Source organism: Geotrypetes seraphini, chromosome 4 (genome assembly GCF_902459505.1).
Source record: "Geotrypetes seraphini chromosome 4, aGeoSer1.1, whole genome shotgun sequence".
NCBI lineage: Eukaryota > Metazoa > Chordata > Amphibia > Gymnophiona > Dermophiidae > Geotrypetes > Geotrypetes seraphini.
In genome coordinates, this window is record NC_047087.1 from 49,773,902 (window position 1) to 49,798,862 (window position 24,961).

Consider the following 24,961-nt stretch of genomic DNA (forward strand, 5'->3'; position numbering starts at 1 on the left):
CATCTAGTACCTTCTTCTCTCTGTCCATTTCCATCCAGCATCTGCTCCCCTCTTTCTCTCCTCCCATTTCCTTCCTGAATTTGCTCCTTTATCTCTCCCATCTGCACTTTCATCTAGCATAGGCTCCCCCTCTACCCTCCCCACTACCATCCAATATCTGCCCTTTTTCTCTCCATCCACCCCTCTTCAATTAGCATCTACCCCCTTTCTTTCCCTCCAATCCAATTTCATCCAGTATCCATTCCCCTTATGCCTCTCTCCCCTTTCCCTACACACCAATTCCATCAGTACCACCCTTCCCCCTTTCTCTCCCTCCATCAATCTTCCATACCAGAAGTCCTGCTCCCTTCATGCAGCAAGGTCCCGCGATGAGTACATCTGCCGGCTCTGCTCCGGAAGAAGTAAGTTATGTCGGAGGGGGTGGGCCCGGCAGATGCAGTCATTGGAACTCTCTGCGTCTGCCGGGTCCACTCCCTCCGACATAACTTACTACTTCCAGAGCACAGCCGGCAGACGTACTCATCGCGGGACCTTCCTGCACCTCAGCGCAGCTGCCGACTCTACTCCAGAGCAAGTACATCAGAGGGGGTGCACTGGCAGCCGCGCTGAGGTGCAGGTCTTTCTCAACAGTAGGGCAGGATGTTCCGGACCCGGACCGCTATGCACCCCCTAGGGTGTGCACCCGGGGCGGTCCCCCCCTCCCTTGGTACGCCACTGTTTTGGGGGATTAGAGTAAAAAATTATATGACAGTTCTTAAAATAATTTAGGAAATTCCAGGATTTGTCATTAGACTGTATGTATAAAGGTCAACTCCTTCCAACTACAAAACAGTATATATGGAACTGGAGCAAATTCAGTTATTACCAGACTTTTAAAATAAATCATTATTCCAATTGAGAAGTTAGGATGAATAGATAAGAACAGTGGGCATTTCAGGTTTGATATACTTATAAAGAATGAAAAAACTGACCAGTGTTGCAGAATTCATAATGCAATAGAGCAGGGGTGCCCAATACGTCGATCGCGATCGACCGGTAGATCGGGAAGGCAATGCGAGTCGATTGCGGAGCCCATCCTGGGCTCCGTGACAGACTCGTGTTCCCTCTAAGCTGAGCAGGAGTCCTCCACCCACAGTCTCACCAATAGAGGGTGCTGTTTCACTGTCACATTTTTCAATTGTGAGGGACAGGCAAGTTCTGCAGGACTCCAGGGAACATACCTGTCCTTAGCGACTGAAAATATTCCACCCCCTAGTGGTAGCAATGCAGCTGGAGGACACCTGCTCAGCTTAGAGGGAACACGAGTCTGTCACGGAGCCCAGGATGGGCTCCGCAATCGACTCGCATTGCCTTCCCGATCTACCGGGCTGATCAGCCTTCCTCTCCCCGACCTCCCCTACTGCCGTCCCAAGCTCTCCCTGCAGAAGCGTCGGACCAACCAGCATTCCGCTCCCCGACATCAATTCTGACGTCAGAGAGGAGGTTCTGGGACAGCCAATTGCTGCCTGGCTGGTCAGGAACATCCTCTCTGATATCATAATTGATGTCGGGGAGCGGAATGCTGGTCAGCGTGACGCTTCTACAGGGAGAGCTTGGGGCAGCAGTGGCTTGGGGACCTGTTCTCTGATGGCGGCGGCAAACCTAGTGGCTTGGGGGAGGGCAAGGGAAAGAAAGAAAGGGAGCAGGCAGAGAGACAGAAAGAAGGGGGGACAAGGGAGACAAAGAAAGAAGGGAAACATAAAGAAAGGGGAAACAGGGAGATAGAAAGAAAGAAGGGGGCAGAGAGAAAGAAAGAAAAAGTTGGCGGAGAGATAGGTCTGGAGGAGAGGAAGCATAAAGGAGGCTGAAAGAAGGGAAGAAATATTGGATGCACAGTCAGAAGAATAAAATGCAACAAGAGACTGATGAAATTACCAGACAACAAAGGTAAGAAAAATGATTTTATTTTCAATTTAGTGATCAAAATGTGTCCGTTTTGAGAATTTATATCTGCTGTCTATATTTTGCACTATGGTTCCCTTTTACTAAACCACAGTAGCGGTTTTTAGCGCAGGGAGCCTATGAGTGTTGAGAGCAGCACGGGGCATTCAGCGCAGCTCCCTGTGCTAAAAATTGCTATTGCGGTTTAGTAAAAAGGGAGTGGGTATATTTGTCTATTTTTGTATGGTTGTTACTGAGGTGACATAGAATAGAGTCATCTGCCTTGATTTCTTTGAAAAACCCTCGGAATATGAATGATAATTAACAGTTTCTCTGCCTTTCAGTGTGCTTTGTAGTTTTTTAAAAAATGTTATTGTTGGTAGATAATTTTGATTTGGTCATTTTAAAAGTAGCTCTCAAGCCCAAAAAGTGTGGGCACCCCTGCAATAGAGTATGCACAAGACTTTGGATGAAGGTATTTTTAGTTGGCTATAAAGAATAATATTTCTGCAAAAGCGTATTGGGCATTAGTTTGCTGTCAACATCTTTTTCCATTCAGAATTCAAATAGTATGACTGACTTAAAGAAGAGTTCTATTTTTGTTTACAGCTTATATCCCCTTATTTCTAAAGGACTTGAAAATGATTGCATAGTTAGACTGCAAGCATATTTTGACTGGAATGCTTTAATTGTAGGGCTTGTATTTGTACGTCTATAGCATACTCATTTGTACATAACAATAAGTTAAAAGTATTTAACACCATAGATTGAAGGCCAGGATGTAGTTAATGCTGATTTCAACCTGAAACCCCAATATCAATTGATAGCTTTAATGCATCAATTTATTTGCCTAATAGAAGTTGTGAACTTGGGCCCCTGGTGGCAGACAAAAATGTAATGAAATTCAAGGAAACATGGCAAAAGCAAAAAGGACTCTTAGACACAATACTATGAGGGTAACATTACTTTCAGATTAAGGTGTGATCACTCTATGAAACTGTCCATATGAACTGATTTAATGTTTTCTTTATTGTATTGATGTGTAGTTTAAAGGTAAAAGTTCAAAATATCTGATCTGTATATATATAATACACTTGTGAATGGTAGCTTCTCTTGGTTTGGTCTCAGCAGGAACCATCAAGGAGCAGTATATTTTTAGAGCATACTCTTTGATTCACAATTTGGAAAGAATTATACAAAAAGGATCAAGAATGTCTGGGGACAAAAAGAGCACTCTGAAAATTTAATAAAATGATATGGAACTTGATATTTGGAGGAAAATTAGTGAAAAGGCATGCCAATTTTGCAAGTGGACCAGAATAAGCTGGGAGTTCCAAAGAAATAAACCCTCCATAAAAATGGTCCAGTTCATTTCTATGGCAGAAGAGTTTAATTTTCTGTAGCATAGAAATTTAAATACAGTGAAACAGCAGTTAGTTCCTTTCAAACTGACTCTCCCTGCTTTCAACTCTCACAACTCCCAAACTGCCCTAACACCTCACGTGTATAGACACACAAAACAGGTAAACATACAGAACTGGAAAGAGAGGCAAACACACATATGGGTTATACGTGCTATTTGCAAAGTTTTACGTTTTGGACACTAAAAAATGAAGTCTTAAGAGTTCAATGTATGTTCTTTGTAAAACTACATGTTACAGAATCCATCAACATAAACTCAACAGATCACAAGGCACATGAAAAAGAGGAAGCAGCAGTAGGTATCTCATGGGGGAAAAAACAATATCTTCCTGTATAGAAGGCACCTGCTGTGGCCATATGGAGCCAGCATTCTTCACAGCCTGGAAGAAGCTACTGAGGTGGTTAAATTGCGACAACCCATGGTAGTAGTCTCTATAGTAGAGTAGGACAGTGAGTGACTGCTGGGATGGGAGTTGATCAGGCCTCAACAACCTATCTTACCAGATACTCAATCCTGAACCCACGCATCAAAAGGGCCATCAACTTGATATTGCCGCTTACGCATCTCCCAACCTCAACACACAAAACATCCACATCATCAACGGCTCATGGCAATCCTACCTTAGGGTCCGACCACTACAAATACACCTTCACCATCAACTGGGTGCACAATAACATCAAACCTATTCCAAGCATAACTAGTTTCAAGACCAGACAGAAAATCGAACCTACCACCTTCTGGAACACAGTAGACCCAGCAATAGATTTAAACAACCCCAAGGAATTCATAAACACATGGCGTTCCATTAGTGAATCCACTTTGAACAAACTAGCACCACTAAAAATAAAAAACAAAATATCCAGACCATCAGACAAATGGTTTGACGCTGAACTCCTACACCTAAAAAGGCAATGCAGACAACTAGAAAGGACATGGTAAAAACAGAAACAAGACCACAAAAAAACAGAATGGAGATCCCAAATCAAATAATACAGATTCAAACTGAAGGAAAAACGAAAAGACTACTACTCCAAACTCATTGGCACCGAAAATCCAGACACCAAAAAACTTTTCAGCATTGTAAAAAACCTCACAGATACCAAACCTTTCCTCGCCACCCAAGGAACCCAGACTCCGACAGCTTCACAACTATCAGACCACTTCAAAAATAAAATCATCACAATCAGAACCACATTCAACAATTCACAAAATATCATAGAAGAGATACTAATAAAACCCACAACAGACGAAGCCATCTCAGCAGACAGGACCTGGACCACCTTCCCAACGACACAATGGTCAGACCTGGATCGGCTGTACAAAAAATACAGCAAATCCTCATGTGATTTGAACAACTGTCCTCCTTACTTACTAACCGCAGCATCCACTAAATTCATAGCTTGTCTCACGCTATGGTTGCAAACCACCCTCAGGGAAGGACAGTTCCCTCCGGAACTTGGCGAAATCATAATCACCCCTATACTAAAAGACCCCAAAGGCCCAATAGACAACCCAAAAAACTATAGACCAATCGCTTCTATCCCATTATACATCAAACTCACAGAGGGTCTAGTAGCACAATATCTGTCCAACTACCTAGAAGACCACCACATTCTGCATCCCACTCAATCTGGTTTCAGAGCTAATCACAGCACAGAAACTCTACTAGTATCTTTACTAGATATAGCCCGACAGCACCTCAGCAAAGGAAATAAATTACTAATCATCCAACTTGATCTTTCAGCAGCATTTGACTTAGTAGACCATCCCATACTTCTCCAGATACTAGATGCCATAGGAATTTCAGGTAAAGTTCACAACTGGTTCCAAGGATTCCTTCAAACAAGATCATACAGAGTTAAGTCAAAAGATCTTTTATCCGACCCTTGGACAAACCCCTGCGGAGTACCACAAGGATCCCCTCTATCGCCCATACTATTCAACCTCTTCATAGCTTCATTAGGCACTGTCCTAGATGCCCTAAACATAACTTCTTTCAGCTACGCAGATGACATAACCATCATCCTCCCCTTTGACATCCAAGACCCCATATCCAAAGGACGCCTGAAAACAACACTGGAAACTCTGGAAAAATGGATGATGAACCATAAGCTGAAACTGAATGCGGAGAAAACCAAATTCCTACTACTAGAGAAGGAACAAAAACCATCACTAACAGAACTGGAAGTAAACACAATCAAATATCCTATGCAGAGCACTCTCAAAATTCTAGGAATACAATTAGATAGACGCTGCACAATGCAGACACAAATACACAAAATCATACAAAAAGCATTCTTCACCATGCGAAACCTAAGAAAAATAAGAAAATTCTTTACCAAAGAACATTACAAGATCATTGTACAATCCCTCACACTTAGCACCTTAGATTATTGCAACAGCCTCTACCTACCATGCCCAAACAAAATGATAAAACAACTAAAGACCGTTCAGAACACAGCCATCAGACTCATCTTCTGTCCCAGCAAATTTGACCACATCACCCCCGCCTATGTAGACTCTCACTGGCTTCCGATAAAAGCAAGAATTCAATTCAAGTTCTATTGTCTACTATTTAAAGTAACCCATGGTACTGCCCCCTGTTATCTAAACAACCGACTATACCGCTACCACTCACCCAGATCAAGGAGAACTCAAAATCTATTCACCTTCCCCCCTCACAATGGTACCCGACGTAAGAAACTATACGACAGCCTTCTAGCGACACAGGCAGCGAAAATTGACCCCACCATCACCAAACTGATGATCAAAACAACAGACATCAAAGTGTTTCGAAAAGAAATCAAAACATTCCTATTTAAAAAACACGTCACCACTAACAAATCTCCTCCCCCTTCGCAGTAGCTCACCCTCTAACACATTAGTCAACTCCTAGAACCTTACCTTCCAAAAATATTCAGATTCACAAATAAGCATCTACCTTCAGTAACCAATAAACCTCCCCCTTCATTGTTAGGTAACTTTTTCTTCTGTAACCAGTATATACTGATATTCTCCACGGAACCCTGTTATTACTTAATTCTCTACTTTGAAATTCTTTCAGAAAATTCCAGATATCCTATAATTTATAATCCTCTACCACACCATGTAAAGTACATGAATCAATGTTAAGTACATGAATCAATGTTATGTAATGTAATTCTCTAGGTAATGTCCAGATCTCTTCTAATTTGTAATCCGCCTAGAACCGCAAGGCACAGGCGGAATAGAAATCACTAATGTAATGTAATGTAAAGTGCTGGGAGTGCCTGAGAGCAGTAAAAGAATGGAGAGGATGTTGGGATGAGGGTGGAGGTAAGGAGAGAGTGCTGGATTTTGGCTGGCAGAGGGAAGAAGAGTGCTTAGAGTTCAACTGGTGGTGGGGAACATTTGTCCATCACCTACAATCTGTAATGTTTTCTGCTGAAATTTCAATAAATTTCATATATGGGAATGGAGGAGAATATGGAACCTTGGTCAGCAGTCAGTTTGGTGGCATACGCCCAATTGTACTCCACCTCTCCTAACAAGGGATGTTTTTTTTTTATACGTTGGCAAGATGTGACTATGTGATGTTTCCACCAGAACAAACTTATGGACAAAGATACAAATGCCCACAAAGTCTTTTATAAGAATTAGTGGATGCTAGAACTATGTAGATCTCATGTTGTAGGCCTCCAGGCCTACCTAACATTTCAACTGATCCAAATACACAAAAATTATTTTAAATATGAAAGGAAATGTCCAGAATTCATCTTCATCATTAATTTTGCACCAGGGGCATAGCCAGCATTGGATTTTTGGGGGTGAACATTGTATTCTTCCCCTGTTGCCACTATCGCAACAACATCAATCTTACCTTTGCTGGTAGGGATGCCCAATCCTCACCAATGGATGAAACTCACTAACCAAACTGCCTCAGCAGAAAGAAGTCATAGAAACATAGTGGCAGATAAAGGCCAAATGGCCCATCTAGTCTGCTCATCCACAGTAACCATTATCTTTTCTTCTCTAAGAGATCCCATGTGCCTTTTCCAGGCTTTCTTGAAATCAAACACAGTCTCTGTCTCCACCACCTTTACCGGGAGACTGTTCCATGCATTTACCACCCTTTCTATAAAAAAGTATTTTCTTAGATTACTCCTGAGCCTATCACCTCTTATGCCCTCTCATTCCAAAACTTTCTTTCAAATGAAAGAGACTTGACTCATGCGCATTTATATCACATAGGTATTTAAACGTCTCTGTCATCTCCCCCCCCCCTCCCGTCTTTCCTCCAAAGTATACAGATTGAGATCTTTAAGTCTGTCTCCCATATGCCTTATGACGAACACCATGCACCATTTTAGTAGTCTTCCTCTGGACCAACGCCATCCTTTTTATATCTTTTTGAAGGTGCATCCTCCAGAATTATACACAATAATTATAAATGAGATCTCACCAAAGTCTTTTTACAGGGGCATCAATACCCCATTTTTCCTACTGGCCATACCTCTCCCTATGCACCCCAGCATCCTTCTAGCTTTCGCCATCACCTTTTCAACCTGTTTAGCCACCGTTCCCTCAGGTTTTTGCAGCCCAAATGCATGACCTTGCATTTCTTAGCATTAAATTTTAACTGTCAAATTTCAGACCATTCTTCAAGCTTTGCCAGGTTATTCTTCATGTTATTTACACCAGTGTTCTTCAACCTTTTTATACCCGTGGACCGGCAGAAATAAAATAATTATTTTGTGGACCGGCAAACTACTAGGACTAAAATTTGAAAACCCCGTTTACGCCCCATCTCCACGAGCTCGGTCCCCGCAAACCATCTGATCCCATCTGCAGAAGCCGCAATTATAATTTTATATTGAACGTATTTTATTAAAGTATAAAAAAAAAACAATATTCTGAACAATAGTGATTTTATAAATACAAATATACAGAGCACAGACCAACAAAACCCCTGTCTCCCCTCCCCTTCACATATATCCCCTCTACTATCAAGAAAACTGAACAAGCCAAGTTATTATAGAATGCTACATAGAAATATCATGCTAACAGAATACTGCTGTCCCCAGTTATGTCTCTAGCAGGATATATATTTCAAATCTGATATATTCTAATGACAAAATAGAAATAAAATGATTTTTTTCTACCTTTTGTTGTCTCTGGTTTCTGCTTTCATCTTCTTTTCACTCTTTTCCTTCCAGCATCTGCCCGTTCCATCCAATGTCTGCCCTCTCCCCCTTCCATATATATCTGACTTCTTTCTATGCCCCTCTTCCCTGTCCATCCTCCTCTCTCCTTTTTACATCATTCATTCCAGCTTCACTGCCTTCTTCATTTTTATCTCTCCTACACCAGATCTAGCATCTTTATCCCTCTCTCATTTCTCTGCTGACCCCCTTTCCAGCATCAATGTCTCTCTACTTTCTCATTCCTCTCTCTCCCCTTTCCCTCATCTGATCTCTCCATTCCACCCTGACCCCCTTCCCCTCCTGTAATCTCCCTGCCAGCTGATTCTTTCCTTTTTTTCTTTCTCCCTACCCTCCTTCCTTTTTTTCCTTCTCCCTTCCCTCCTCCCTCTATCCAACATTAACTCTCTTCCCATCCCTTTCCCTCCTCCCCTCCCAGCAGCATCTCTCCTTCTAATTCCCTTCAAGTCCAGTAACAGCTCTCCCTTTATCCAGCACCTTCCCAGCCTCCTACAGTGGCTTCCTCCCCTTCCAGCAACTCTCAGTACTTGCTTGCAGGAAGTTGCCGATAAATCACTGCCCTGGCAAGTAGGAGAGCTGGTGGGAGGGGAGGAAGTCACTGTGAAAGCTCCCCAGGATCTTGCTCGCACACGCTGACCATCTCCCTCCACCTGCACCTGAATCTGCAGCTCTCTCCGCGGCCCTCTTCAGCAACTCGGCAGGGGCGGCGATCAAGACACGCTGCCGACTTGGGACCTTCACTCTCTGAGTCCCGCCTATTTTGTTTCAACTTCCTGTTTCCGAACAGGCGAGACTCAGAGAGGGAAGGCCCCGACGTCGGCAGCCTATCTTGATCGCCTGAGGCTGGGAGGAACATTAGTCAGCAGGAACCGCAGTCGGGAGGAACCGCAGTCGGCAGGAAAGTGCTGACATCTGCACTTTTTGCATATGGAAAGTGGTCTCTGTCTCAAAAGGTGTTTTCCATCATAGTCCAGACTTGGGACAAACCGGGTATGGATCTCATGGCCATGGTCAAGAATGTGAAAGCAGCCTGCTTCTACAGTTGAAGATTTGAGTGGCCTTGTCCCACAGAACTGCATTTCTATGTGTTTCCACCGTGGGCCATGATGGGTTGGATCATCCGCAGGATAGCCACCCATTGGGGTCTGGTGATCTTGGTGGCACTGGACTTGTTCCTGAAGACCTTGATTTGTGGACCTGGTGTGTCTGTAGAGAGGCAGGCCCCTAAAGTTTTCTGTTCATCTGGGGCTTCTCAAGTCATGGCCTGGTTCCGATGGAGAAGCTGAAATGCTTTGATCTTACAGCATGGCTCTTGAGCGTGTGGCCTCGATTCGTAAAGGTTGTTCAGAGGTTGTGGTTATGACTCTCCTTAGGACTAAGAAGCCTGCAACGGTTGTGGCTTATGCTAAGACTTAGAAGACCTTCCAATTATGATGTGCCAGGGAGCAGGTAGAACCAGAGAGAGCTTCTATGCCGGTGATCCTTGCCTTCCTGCAAGCTGGTTTCGAAAAAGGACTTGCGGTTTCATCCTTCAAGGTGCAGACAGTCACTATCTCATGCTTTTGGGCTCGGCATTCTTTCAGTCTCTGGCTTCTCACCCGGATGTCACTCAGTTTTTGAGGGGGGCTCTCAGGCTGAGACCCCCATTGTGCAGACAGTTCCCATCTTGGGGCCTCAATGTGGTATTGAAGGGCCTGGCCTATGCTCCTTACGAGCCTCTTCAGAGGCTACCCTGCTAGACCTTACAGTTAAGACAGAGTTTTTGCTTGCCAAAGTCTCGGCAAGAAAGATCTTGGACTTGCAGGCCCTCTCCTGCAGGGAACCATTTCTCTATTTCACAGAGTCAGGTGTCTCTGTGCACGGTTCCTTCCTTTCTTTGGAAGGTGGTTTTCACCTTCCATGTTAATTAGGAACTTTGTCTGCCCGCCTTTCAGCCTACAGTTCTGCTAAACAGGAAAAACATCTGCACATGCAGTGCCCTGCTCATCTGCCTGGAGAGGACTAATGACTCTAGGCTTTCTGATTATCTTTTTGTACTGATCAGTCACTTGAGATGAGGCAGGCCAGCCTCAATGGCAACCATTGCCAAATGGATCTGCATGGTGATTTCCTCTTCTTTCATTACCGCCGGAAAACAGCTGCCTTTTTCCCTGGCAGCACATTCTACAAGAGGTGTAGCGACCTGGGCAGAATCTCAGGCCATTTCACCTGATGAAATCTGCAGATCTGCTACTTGGGCAACTCTTCACACTTTTACAAAGTTCTACAGAGTGGATGTGGTGGTTCAAGAGAATGGCCAGGATAGCAAGCATGTCCACAGGAAAAAAGGAATGTTTCTCTCCCTCAGTTAAGAGGGAACATAAGAATTGCCATACTGGGACATACTGAAGGTCCATCAAGCCCTATATCCTGTCTCCAACAGTGGGTCCCAAGTACCTAGCTAGATCCCAAGTAGTAAAACAGATTTTATGCTGCTTATAAATATAAATATTTTTAAATAAATAACTCTTTTTAAAAGCTAAATTAGGGTTTTTAGAGACATAGAGGCTGTAAAATATTACATGGATGATTGATATCAGTATTATTGGAATTGTTATATTAAAACTGAGAATGAAATCTAAAACTGCCATAGAATTTTCTTTCTTTTGATCATATGCATTTGAATATGTGAGGTTGGTACCTTTTTGTTTTGTCTTTTATGTAAAAGTCAGATAATTCTTAAAAATAATTCAGCATTTGAAAATATCATACGCCCTCAATATAAGTAAAAGTATTATGTTTGAATAATCTGAGGGGAACTAAAGTTCAAGAAAATATACAAGAGAAAAGAGACAGATCATACAAATTTAATAGGCAGAACATACCAACCTCATAAAAGTGCAAGCCAGGTACATATGTGGAGTTTAATAAAAATCTTACCCTCTCATATAATTCCTTTTTCATCTCCTTAACTAACTTCCTATTCTAAATTAGCTCTTAAGAAAGAGGTTATGTGATCTGGATCAAAGAAAATGAATGCCTTCTTTCCTAAAGTACTTTTTTTTACATTGCTAACAAGATAAAAAAGAAATGCACCAGCTTCCTGATGAGCAATTGAAAAAACAATCTTTTCCCTCTAGCTTGTCTGGTTTTATTTATTTATTTATTTATTTTTAATCTTTATTTAGTTTTCAAAGCTAACAAAAAGTGCAATACAAGATACATACAAATAATAATAATCAAATAAGCACTTATAATCAATCAGTATCAATACGAAAATAAAACCCCTCTCCCATCCAACATTTTCCATCAGGGAATAATACCAAACCACCCACCCTCCCCTGGATATGTGGGTACTAAAACAACGGGAAATAAAGATAAAAGAACAACTATAACAACTCTACAAAAGACGTCAATGGACCCCAAACTAATTTGAATATCTTAGTATGCCCTAGCATGTCAGCATTTATTTTCTCATACTTATAACTTAAGCATAACTTTGCCCACCAAAAAGTAAAACTAAGCTTGTCTGGTTTTAGAAATATAACTTGGTAATTTGTTTCAATATGAGGCTCATTGTCAGAACAGAAAGAAGACCAAAAACAGCATAAAATGGCACTTTGATGTTTTTCTCGCCAAAATGTCCAAGTCACAATTTTTTAAACCAACTTTCTAGTCATTTTGCTAGGCTTTTTGTCTGCATTGCATCTAAATCTCAAGGAGGTATTCTGGAGGTGTGTTATGGGTGGGATTAGCACTTGGATGTTTTGCAGCGATAATCAAACTTTTTGTAAAACATCCAGGGCACAATTTGGGCATTTGGGACTAGACCTGTTTTAAAAACAAATAAATACAAAAAAGTGCACAAACTAACCAGATGGCCACTGGAGGGATGAAGGCACCTGCAACTATAAGGGCTATTGAGATGTTAGTCAGGTGGGTCCAGTGGGTTTGGGGGGTGATTTGGAGGGCACAGCATACAATGTAAGGGGGTTCTGGTGAGATGTATACCTGACACCCTTTATATGAAATTCACAACAGTGCCACCTAAGGTGCCCTATTTCTCTGCTGACATGTCTGTGTGGTAAATCTAGTATAGATGGTGACCCCGTCTACATCCAAATGGCTTGGTTTTGGACATTTTGCATTTGGATGCTTTCATATTCGAAAATGACCAAAAAATAAAGACAACTAGAGCCAAAATGTCTAGACTGGTCATTTAAAAAAATGGTAGACATCTTATGGTGCAGAAAATGGCCTTTTTCTCAAAACATCCAAAGTCAGACTTAGATGTCATATTGAAAATGGCCCTCTACATCTGCTCAAATCCAAAATTCAGAACTATATATTTCAATGTCCAGTTGATACCCACTTCTAAAGCAGAGATAACCAAGAGTGTGGCATTAGATATTTATGCAGAGAGAAGCATTTCCAAATTTGTCAGAGATGTGTGCGAATTTGTCTTTTTTTTTTTTAAAAAAAAATTGAGACATTCATGGATAGTCTCCAGAAGCTGAATTACAAATTGATTTGAGTTTCTTTAGATAATGTGGAAGGAGTACCTAGTACTGTTGCTTAGGAAGTCTGCACCTCAAGTCCTTGTAAACTTCAAGATTTTCAAGGAATGCATTGGAAAATTATCTTGGGACTAGATTTAATTAATGGACAGTCTTCTAAGTACATAATCTTTCAGTGTCACAAGTTTAATAAAATTGAATGAATAGCTCAAATGTTATCAGGAGGGAGACATTAGGAAATGGGCTTTTCATGTGCTAAGGCAAAACAAAAGGAACCAATGAGAACTGCAGTAAGAATGCAAAGCAAAAAACCAAAACAAAACTGTAGGGGAATGTACAAGGTGCAGGAATTTATTCAATAAAATTAATAAAAATCATAAAATCATTTGTAGCATAGATAAAATAAATACAATAAATATATCCAAAAACTGGTCCTTGTATTTGTGTGGACTGGACCCGACATGATCCGTGTTTCGAAAATCACTTCTTCCTCAGTGGTCCTATGGAAAATGGTATTTTGGACAAGTGTAAATAACAGGGTACAAATAATATGCTCTACTGAAAATATGTGAGTGATACTGTGATTGTTCCTGCATTTACCATTGGTGTTATATTTTACCTCAATGTAAAAGAAAATGTGATATGAAGATAATGAAGAAAGAAAGGAAGTGACTCAGGAGCGACAAAGGATAGAAGGAAAGAGGGAAGGGGCAGGAACTTGGGACACAGAATAGAAGGACGGAGGGGAGCATGAGCCATAGGATAGAAGAATGAAGGAAGTGAGGGAAAGAGATGCTGAGATGGGGGAGGGAATAGAAAGCGAGAATTGGGTGTCTGAGTGAGAGGGAAAGGATAGATGGTGCACATGGGAAAATAAAGAAAGAGGAGAATTGTTGAGCTTAGGAAAGGAGATAGAATTATTGGACATGGAGGTGGGAGAGGAGTGAGGTAAAGATGCATGGGGAAGAGAGAGATGAGAGGGAGTAATGCTGGATGTGGTGGTGGAGAGGGAACAGTGGGATGGATGGAAACGGATGCAAAAAGGGCCTCAAGGAGGTGGAGAAGGTGGGCAGAATACTAGGATCTGAGTTACATACAAATTCAACTTAAGAACGGTTTAAAAAACGGAACCTATTTTTAACCCAGGGACTGCCTGTATATCAGAGTAGTAGTTCCCAGACTTGTCATGTAACATATCTTATCAATTTGGTTTGCTTTTGTTGAAGACCAAGCTTATGCAAATCTTTTTCATGAATATTCATTGTGTGTGTCCATGAAACCAAAGTAATTAGGTAGGGCTAGAACTAGAGTGGTCACAAAAAACAATTAAACAGGTGGTTTGCAAAATGCAAACCAAAGGAAATGGTGAGCAGACCACAAAAAGACCACAGAAGTCCAAGAAAATACAAAACACCTTTATTACGCAACAAGAGTGGAGGGTTTTAAACACAGAGCCTGACATACCCCAGCCTCATAGGAATGTTGGGCTCAGGGCTATAAGAGCTGCTTTTGTTTATATAGTGGAGGGAACTGTTTTATTATAGGTTTCTAAGTTTTATGGTTGTAGTTTTGCTGTAAAATGGTTTTTTTGCTGGTATTATGGGTCTCTTATGCAGTTCTTTGAGTTAGGGAAACCCTTTCAGAGTTCTCTCCAGAAATTTTTTCTAGCCAGTTGGCACGAAAAAGTAGCTGGGTGGGGCGGGATGGAGAAATTTGGTGGTGGGGAAAATTAAATGTGCACTATTTTTATTAGTTAATTGCTATTAATTATTTTCCAGTGCTCAATATGACTTTCTTTTTTAAGATTTGACACTTAGGCAGTGTTCCAGTAGCATTTAAGCCACCCTTGAAAAAAGTTATGCAGATCCTCTTATTCCGAATAACTACTGGCCAGTATCAAACCTTCCATTTCTTACAAAACTACCGTACTTGAGAGAGTGGTATTCAACCAACTTCATACTCATGTTGAATCAGTTAATGCTTTGTATCCCCAGCAATCTGTTTTTTTGTTAAGACATAGCACAGAGACAGTAGTTCCTGCCTTATGGCTCCTTATACAAAGCTGTGATAGCAATTCTGCCACAGCAAATACACTCAAGCCCATAGGGATTGAATGGACTTTGGTTCATTTGCCATGAGAGAATCGCTACCGTGGCTTTGTACTGAATGAACTACATAGTCACCTAGACCAGTGTTTCTCAACTTCAAGCCAAGTACCACCCCCCCAAGTCTAACAAATGCCAATTGAGTATCCCAGCCTAAGCTCTACCCCTGACCCCACTCCCATTATAATAGTACTAATTGTAATGCAATTTTTCCATTAATTTTTATGTACATACAGTATAATCTTATTAATTCATAATGATAACCACAAAATAACCCCCCCCCACAAAGCACACTGTATGCAGAGAAAATGTTAATTATCATTTATATTTGTTTTATTTTTCAAAGAGGTCAAGGCAGATGACTAAAATATGCAATGTCACCTCAGTAACAACTATTGAAAAATAGACAAATATAGTGCAGATTATAAATTCTCAAAACTGACACAAATATAGTGCAGATTATAAATTCTCAAAACTGACACAGTTTGATCACTAAATTGAAAATAAAATCATTTTTCCTACTTTTGTTGTCTGGTGATTTAATTTGTTTCTAGTTGGACTTCCTTCTGACTGTGCATCCAACATTTTTTTTCTTTCTGCTCCCTGCTTGCTGCTCCTCTGGACCTCATTCCCTTCCCTAACCAACATCTCTCTCTGTCCCTCCATGAGTTCAACTTTTCTTCCTCTCTCCTCCACCCCTATTGGCAACATGTCTCCCTCTCTCTCCCTCCTCTGTTATGATCTTGCATCTCTCTGTTCTTCCTCAGGGTCTCTCCCCCCTCTGTCTGCACCTCCCATAGTCCAGCATCTGCATCCTGTCATTCCCCTTTGGTCCAGGCCTCACTCACTCTGCTTACAATCCCTCCCCCTATGTCTAGCATTTGTTCTCCTTTCTTCCAGGTCTATCTCTACCTACCTACCTATCTCTGTCTCTCTCCCTCCCTCCCTCCTTCCTTCCTCCCTCCCTGGTCCTGAATCTTTCCACCTCTCTGCAATCTCTTTCTTTCTCTTCTCTCTATACATCCCCTAAATCCAACATCAGCCCCCCTGTATTCTGCCTCCCCTTTGTTTCAGGTTTCTCCCTCTCTCTCTCTCTCCTTTCTGTTAACATTTCGAGTCCTCCCACCTTTGTTCCAGGTCTTTCTGTCTCTCTCACTCTCTTTGTCTTCCCCAGGGCCTGGCAACTCTCTCCCTTGGTTTGGGGTGTTTCCCCTATCCACCCCCTCTAGTCCAGCATCTGCCTATCTTCCCCCTCCCTTTTGGTTCAAGTCTGCTTTTCCGTCCCTCCTTAAGGTCCTTTTCTCTCCCCCCCCCCTGTGTCCAGATCCAATACAATATTGGGGTTCATCAGCACCCATTGGCACCTATGAGCTGGCTCCTATGAAAATGACAACTCATGTGAGAGTTTTGCTCTCAGTACCTTCAAAACACGTAGACCTAACTAGCCCCTGAAAGCCTGACTGGCTATGAGTGCTCCAAGGCTGGGCTAAGAACCCTTATGGGCTAGATTCACTAACCTTCCCGATTCACTCCGATCCATGGGGGTGATCGGAGGAACGCACCCCACTGACCACACAGATCACTTGAGAGTAATCCTGACGCATACACAGACCATCTTCTTTGCCTGTAGATGGTCTGTGCATGCTCTTGCTCAAAGAGGCATGCTTTTTTTTTTTTTTTAAATGCCTAATTCTAAACTGACAATTTTCTGATGTTTAGATGGATTGTTCTCTTATGTCATCCTGAATGCTGGAGAGAGTCTCACCAGCTGCCCCTCTGCCTTTCCCTATCCTCCCCACCGGAGCCCGATCATCAGCAGCGCTCACCACTCTCCCCCTTCCCTTTCCGCTGACTCAGCTGACCTTTGCCGGCAGCGCTTTCTCTCCCTGTCCCCCTTCGCTGTAGTGCAGCCCTGCTTTAAACCCACGGGTTAAAACCATGGGCTCGCACTGCAGGGAAGGGCGGCAGAGAGCAGGAGAGTCGGGGCAGCAGGAAGCAGGAAAACAGTTGTTGTCACATTGAAGCTGAGTGAAAAATGCTGGCAGTACACCATTGGAAACTACTATAGAGTCGGGGCAGGAGAGTCAGCAGGGACGTGAGCGACTGGTCCTCAGCAGTCACTTCTTTTTGGATCGGGCAGCCCAGTCGGTATTCCTGCTTGAGTTTTGTGAATCGCATCCTTACTACTTTGCATGCCGTTTCCCCTCATTTGCATGCGTGGATCGAATTGGAGGTTGATCGGCCACGCAGTTAGTGAATCGGGTCGGTACATGATCACAAACACGATTGGTGGGCTTAGTGAATCTTGCCCTATGTTCCATTATAACGTTTTCCAGGCACAGCCCAGGAGAATACCTATTACAACACTAAAGAGGCATGAGTCAAAAATAAGATACACAAAACCTGGAGTCACTGCATATTTTGTCCCTCGCTAGCTCCCCAGTCAGATTAAGCCTTCCTGTACTGAGCTGAGCTGCTTCAAATCTAAGAACCACTCAGACATCGACAAAACCTATATCTATGCATTTATTTTTACTTTTTCTTTTTTTTTTACCAGAGGAAAAGAAAGCTAGAACAAGAGGTCATAGTATGAGGCTCAAGAGCAATTTCAGAAAACAATTCTTAGATTTATCAAAAAGTCTCCCAGAGAACAGGCAAGACCAATAACTGAATTTGTTCGCTCTCGTGTTCCCTCTCCAAACCCTATATTTAAAAACACTGGCAACATGTATAGATTAGCATTCTGCTCATGACATCCCTTTTTTGATCCGGGAAAAGCCATATAAGAATAAAACATACAGTACATTATAGAATACTTAACAAGCAGAACCTGTCAGTGGGATGTACATGGTAAAAAGCCAATGCCCCAGGAATGCGGGGTTTTAGGGAAGCGGAAGCTCCTTACACTGCGGCCTCGGTCAGTACTCGAAGCCCCTCCAGTGGGATCCGCTGCATCATGTACACTTTCTATAGCTGCTGCATGGTTGCACTCACACCATCGACTACCGCATGAAAAGAAACCAAGATGGCCTTACCAGCTCTCAACACTGGTGGGCCCATGAAAGACCTACAGCGTGCGTGGGACCTGCCTTCCAAATGTAACACGATCCTGTCATTTTAAACTCGTTCTGCAGTTGCAGCACAAGGAACGGCTCTTTAACTAGAATACTATTCCAGGGGCGGAAATCACAAAATAGAAAATAAAATTATTTTTTTCTACCTTCCACTGTCATATCCAACATTTGTTTCTTTCCCACTGTCTGCCATCTCTCTCTATCCCTGCCTTGTGCCCTGGGTCAGACCTCTCTAGTCCCCTCCATGCAGCATCTCTCCTTTCCTCCCCTCCATTATCATATGCAACATTTCTTTCTTTATCCCCATGCACCATTTCTCCCTGTTCTCCACTTTTTATCCAACATTTCTCCCTTTTTCTTTTCCATGCATGTCTCTCTCCCCTCTACCATATGAAGGATTTTTTCCTTTTACCCCTTTCTACCTCTGTTTCATCTCCCTTCCTCTCCTTCACCCCAACAAATCTTCCTCTCTCCTTTCTCCCTCCATGTACAGCATCTTTCCTCCACTCCCATCTCCCTGAGCAGCAACTTTCTCCTCTCCTACCCATCCTTTTGTATAGCAGCACCCCACCGATCCTCCCACTGTGAAACCTGACATACTTCCAAGGCCTCCTAAAGCAGTAGCAACGCTTTGAACGGGCAGCTTCATGACCATCTCCCCCCCCTAGGGTTTCCCTCTGCCACGTCACTGATAACATAATCAGTGACGCGGCAAAGGGAAGGCCCTGGCTGGAAAGAACACGAAACTTCCCTTTTAGAGTGCTGCCGCCGATGTTGTTTTAGGAGGCCTCAGAGGTATGTCAGACCTCACCAGGGTGGGGGTCTCTTAATCAGTGAGTCTAATTTTTTCAGAGAGTGGGGAGAGTGTGGCGCAGTGGTTAAAGCTATAGCCTCAGCACCTTGACGTTGTGGGTTCAAACCCATGCTACTCCTTGTGACCCTGGGCAAGTCACTTAATCCCCCCATTGCCCCAGATACATTAGATAGATTGTGAGCCCGCTGGGACAGACAGGGAAAAATGCTCAAGCACCTGAATAAATTAATGTAAACTGTTCTGAGCTTCCCTGGGAGAACGGTATAGAAAATTGAATGAGTAAATGAAAATGAAATGAATAACGAATTGATTCAAATCGATTCACCAAAGTGAATCAGTGAATTGGGCAGCACTCTTATGGAAGTACTTGACTTTATTTTGTGTGGGTCAATTATTTTAGGCAGGGGCTCTCAATCTGATCCTCAGGACACACCCAACTAGTCAAGTTTAGCGAATATGCATGAGATAAATTTACATGCACAACACCCTTATATGCAAATCTATTTTATGTACGAGTTATTTGTTGTTGATATCATGAAAACCTGACTGGCTAATTGTGTCCTGAGGACTGGGTTGAGAACCCCTAATTTAAGGTCATAATTTAGTAAGCTTCCCTCCCCCCTATCAGAGTATGGGTGAAAGCTCTAGTAAATCAATCCCTAGAGTTATCTTATTATGAAACTTGCTAAACCTAGAATGAAGAGCACAGAGAATTACAGTCTTTGTAAACATTTAGAGTAGAATGATACTGTTGCTGTTTAGTCAACTAAAACAATGAACAGTGTTTAACACTCACATACAAATGTTGTAAGGCCTATATGGAGGAGGAGCAGGCAAATGTTTTGACCTGTAAGCCATGACTGCTTATGGGAGCTAGTGAGCATTTGAGAAATCCTGGCACATGTCCAAGGTATAAACAGGTGGCAATCTAAGAAAAGAAAGGAGGGAAAGTCTACAGTCTGTAAAATATGATACATCTTTGAGAGCCAACTCCTTTAATTTGCATCCCCCGTGCAGCTGACCCTTCTCCCATATACATTCTTAATGTTCACAGAGGAGCAAGATCTACGAAAAGAAAACTCTTAAGGCCTGCCCATCCCCACAGTGAAAAGATAGCTGATCCAGATTGATTAACTCCAATTGCTCTCTGTCAATCTCAGTTGCTTTTCACTCTTCAATTCACATTTCACCACTTTAACCTGCAGATTCATGTAGTGAAGGAACAGGATCTTCTGCTACTGCGTCTGTTTTCTGAAACTCTGCTCTGACCACCTGTCTCATGGCCAAATCTGCATATCATGATCTTGGGTCAAATTGAAGGGAATACATGCCACCTAGCTTTGCAATTGCCCTAGCAATGTTTAAAAAAAAAATAAAATTCCCAAAGTATCACCTTATTTAGCAAAGACATGGAATTCTGTACGTTAACTGTTACTTCCTACTAGCTACCAGACTGCAGAAGGGTATCACTTTAAATCTCTGAACTTCTCCCCTTCTGCAGTGGAGAACAGCTTCCGTTTCAGTTTTTTCTTCTGCAAGCGAACTTAGAAGGTATGTTCTGCTTCTTTTTGTTATTTTCTAGTATTTTTGCTTTCGGTCTTCAAATTTTTTTCTGCTTGACTTCAGTCTCGGAGGTCTCCTTCTTGGGCTTACTCCACCAGGGAAAGGTTACAGTCCTGCGGGCTGGATCCTAGGGTTATGTTTCCCCACCTTCAAAATCCCTAAATCACTATATTTTTTTATTTTTGGTATGGCTTCATTGAGCCAGTTTTGAATTTTGATTGAATTTTCTGGCAGTGGCCATCTTGGAGTTTTAGCAATTTTTTTTCTAAGTTGTATTTTCTGCCTCAGAACCCCTTGTTTTGCATAGGGATCATCTGAAATGAATGCCCCAGGTCTGACTAGCCCCAATTCCTGTTTTTTTGCACAGATGTACTGGTTGAGGAGTGGCTGTGTTCCACATAGTGCAGGAGGAAGGGGCGGGAGCTTCGGGCTCAGTCCTCCAGGGTATTAGAACCAAAAAAGCTTGGAAAGCACGGTCTATGGGGAAGAGGTCCCGCTTGGAGGCCGCAAGTAATGAGGGGGTAAAATGCAAGTGCATGGTAACAGGAGAGAGTCTGATTCCCTAGTGTGGTACCTTACAGGGGTCCTCAGGGCCTCTGATGCAAGGCTTTGCCAACTTTGTCATTCTTTTATGGAAACCTGTTTAACAGGTCCAGGAAGCACAGTGCTGCCTAGGCGTGCTGGCTCCTCCTCAGGGGGCTCCTTCTCCCAAGCAAGCATCTCCACCTCATACCACATTGGCTCCCAGTATCCGTGACCCTTCAGAGCAGAACTGGGATAATTGGAAGTCTCTTTCCATGCCCTTATTATCACTTTGCTCCTCCGCATCTGTGAATGATTTGGGATCTCTTTCAGGGTCTGGATGTCAGGAGGCAGAAATGTCTGGATCACAGTGATGATTCCTCAGTGTGTTGCCTTTTCAATTCAGCTTCTATTTCTCATGTCATTTCTGACACTGTCTCTGCATTGAAGCTCGTGGCTCTGCAGCCCTCCACCTCTCAATGCTCCATTATGAGTGGCATTGATGCACAGACGTCCATTTTTCCTGCTCATCAGACATCACTTCCTTAGTCACTGACCAATGAGAGTCACCTGAAGGCTCTCTGAAGGTGGCTAAGGCTGGGTTTAAGTTCTGTCCTATGTCTCCAGACTTACAGCAGCTATTTGTGCAACCAAAAATGGATTCCCCAGTAGCGCAAATGACCAAGAACACCTCCCTTCCTAGTGAGGGAGGAGTGGTGTTGAAGGACACACAGGACCATAAGATGGACATAGTCCTTAAAAGGCAGTTTGAAGTGCTTGCTTTGAGTATCAAAGCTGCAGCAGCAGCTGCCTCCTTCGTGGTATGGTTCTGTCTTACCAGACTACAGAATAGTTCCTTGGAACTTGGGAATGCCTGTCTCAAAATGTTTAAGGAGGGAGTAAAATAAGGGGTTGGTGCTCTTTATGATATCATCAGAGTCCTGAGAGGTTTGACTTACTCTGTTTCTGCCTGCTGAATGCAATGGGTGGGCGACTCAGCCTCCAAGGCCACTCTCAGTAGATTACCCTTCAAGGGACAGATACTTTTTGGCAAAGGTCTGGACGATTTTATCGTCATTGTGGCAGATCACCACCCCAAATCTCTCCTGGTCAGCTGGAGCTGGTGTTCTGGGGGCAACAGAGGCAATTTTCATGCCTCTGGTTCCCAGAGGCCCTTTTGGGGTTAGACAGAGATTTGGCAGTTACATGCACCAGCAACCTATGTTCCCATGGTGGCTCGGCCTCCAAGAAGCAACAGTGATGCCAGGACAATGGCTGCCCCTCCTCATATAAATGGGCGACAGTTGACTTTCTGGAAGGAATGGGAACAGATTTCATCAGACCGTTGGGTTCTGAACATTATTTGGGAGGGGCACAAGATCGAGTTTTCTTGGGCCCCTCCAGATCTGTTCCTTGACTCCCCAGCTAGATGGCCGGAGAAGGAGGCCAGAGTCTGAGCAACAATGCAACTCTTGGACATTCATGCCATAGAACCAGTTCCCAAAGAAGAATCGAGCTTAGGTGGATACTCTTTATACGTCATAATGCTCAAGAAAGGCACAGAAGATTGGAAGCCCATTCTGGATTTAAAGTCTGTAAACGAGGCCCTAAAGGTTCTTCGCTTTTGCATGGAGACAGTCTGCTCCATCATAGTGGCGGTGGCTTCCGGAGAGTTCCTTTCCTCTCTGGATTTAATGGAAGCTTATCTTCAAATCCCCATCTTTCTGGATCACAGGAAATATCTAAGATTCCACATTCTGCAGCATTGTTTCCAGTTTATGGCACTCCCTTTTGGATTGGCCACCAGCCACTGCACTTTTACCAAGGTGATGGTGGTTATATCAGCCCACCTGTGCAGGGTGGATATCCAGATACATACTTACCTGGACGATTGGCTGATCAAGTCCCCCTCACAAAAGGAAGGTAAGCATGCAGTACAGCAGGTGGTGAACCTCCTCCAGAGCCTGGGTTGATAGTCATCTTCTGAAAGAGTCCTCTTCAGCCTATTCAGTGCTTGGAATATCTGGGAATCCACTTCAGCACGGTGCAGGGCCCTGTTTTTCTTCCTGAGCGACACACAAACAAAAGCTCAGGAAGCAGGTCTTAGAGATTCTAGTTCTATTGAGCCCAATGACATGGCATTACCTTCAGGTACTGGGCTCATTGGTGGCCTCCCTGTAAGTTGTTCCCTGGGAGAGAGCTCATATGTGCCTATTCCAGTACTCTCTTCTTTTCTGGTGGTCTCTACAGTGCCACTCTTTGCAGATGCAGCTCCCCTGTTCTTTGCAGTGCCTCTCTTTCCAGATGCAGCTCCCCTGGCTCTCAGGGGCAATCACAGCTTGTGCTGGTGGCTCCAGGGGAATGGTCTGTCCAGAGGGATGCCTCTCAGTAAACACAAATGGGTGACCCTCACGACTGATGCCAGCCTGAGTGGCTGGGGGGCTCACTTCAACAGCCACCCTCTCCAAAGCAAGTAGACCAGGTCGGAGAGTAAGATGTTCATAAATCGTCTGGAACTGAGAGCCATTTGCTTGGCTCTGAAGGTGTTACAATCCTTCCTGACAGTGAAGGCAGTCAGGGTGTTTTCAGACAGCAAAAATGCCCCCATAAGCCTGGAGGCACAGATCTTATTCCAGTGGGCAGAGGTTCACTTGCAAGCCCTCTCAGCTGTCCACATGGCAAAGGTAGAGAACGTCCAAGCTGACTTTCTTAGCAGGCAGACTCTGGATCCAGGGGAATGGTTTCTATCCCAGAGAGCATTCACACTCATCATGCAATGCTGGGGTAGACCGGATAAGGATCTAATGGCTACATCCAAGAATGCGAAGGCAGATTGCTTCTACAGTCGAAGAGCCCAGCAGGACAGCTCAGGGCTGGATGCCTTTGTTCAGCCATGACCCTCCGATCTACTCTATGTATTTCCTCCATTGGAGACTTCTGTAGTTCTTTTAAAGAATCACAATGACCTTCCTTAATCCACAGCTTCTGACTTTGGAAGGACAACTTGATTGAAGCAGTGTCTTTTGTGGTGTCAAATTTTGTCAACATTATGGTAATGGACCTGACAGCGCACCAAGGGATATTCCAACACATTGCCATTTTTATAGCTGTCTCCCTATCTCTATCTTGACTAAATTTACCCCAGAGTTTTTTGGCAGCTCTTCATTTAACATGTTTAGATTATTGCTGAGAAATGCTGACTATCCATTTCAAAATTTTGCTTTTATTTACTTAGAAATTGACTAGAGGACAGTAGAAGCAGAGAATGGTACAAGGACAAAGTTTGTCTCAGTCCCTGCTCTGTTCCTGCAGGCTCTGTGCCCGCCCCATCCCCGCGAGTTCTTTCCTCATTTGCACAAGCCTTCAACACTTATGATTTTATATTTAAATCTTTTTATTAAAGTATAAAAAAGAACAATATTCTGTACAACTGTTTATATACATATAGAGCCTTCCATTTCGATCTGGTTTTGGTACAACCTTCCCAAAGATTCAATTGCCTGTGTTTCTGCATCATCTAGGAAGATAATTGGATTGTCTTTCAGCCATGGGTATAGAAGAGAAGAAGGAGCCCGAGAGCTGGTCTCAAAGGGCGGAGAGTAACACGGGGCTGGGAGGCCCGTGTGTTGCTTGCAGGCAAGGTAGGGAAGAAGGGGGGGGGGGGGTTGGTAGAGAAGAACCGTTAGAAGGAATTATATGGAAGAAGGGGAGGGGTTCGCGCCAAAAGGAGAGGCAGGGATTGGATAGTGTAGGTAAAATGGGGGCGTTTTACTTAGAGTTTTAGCACGAGCCTTGGAGGACTGAGTTCATTGCAGGTCCTCCAAGGCATAATTTTGTGACTTA

The 24,961-nt window shown here is 43.2% G+C and overlaps 1 protein-coding gene across 5 annotated transcripts in view; it reads left to right on the forward strand.

Annotated features, from left to right (window-relative positions):
* PHKB (phosphorylase kinase regulatory subunit beta) overlaps nucleotides 1-24,961 on the forward strand; it is a 379,505-nt gene that overhangs the window by 12,436 nt on the left and 342,108 nt on the right. The gene's annotated exons all lie outside the window — the stretch shown is intronic.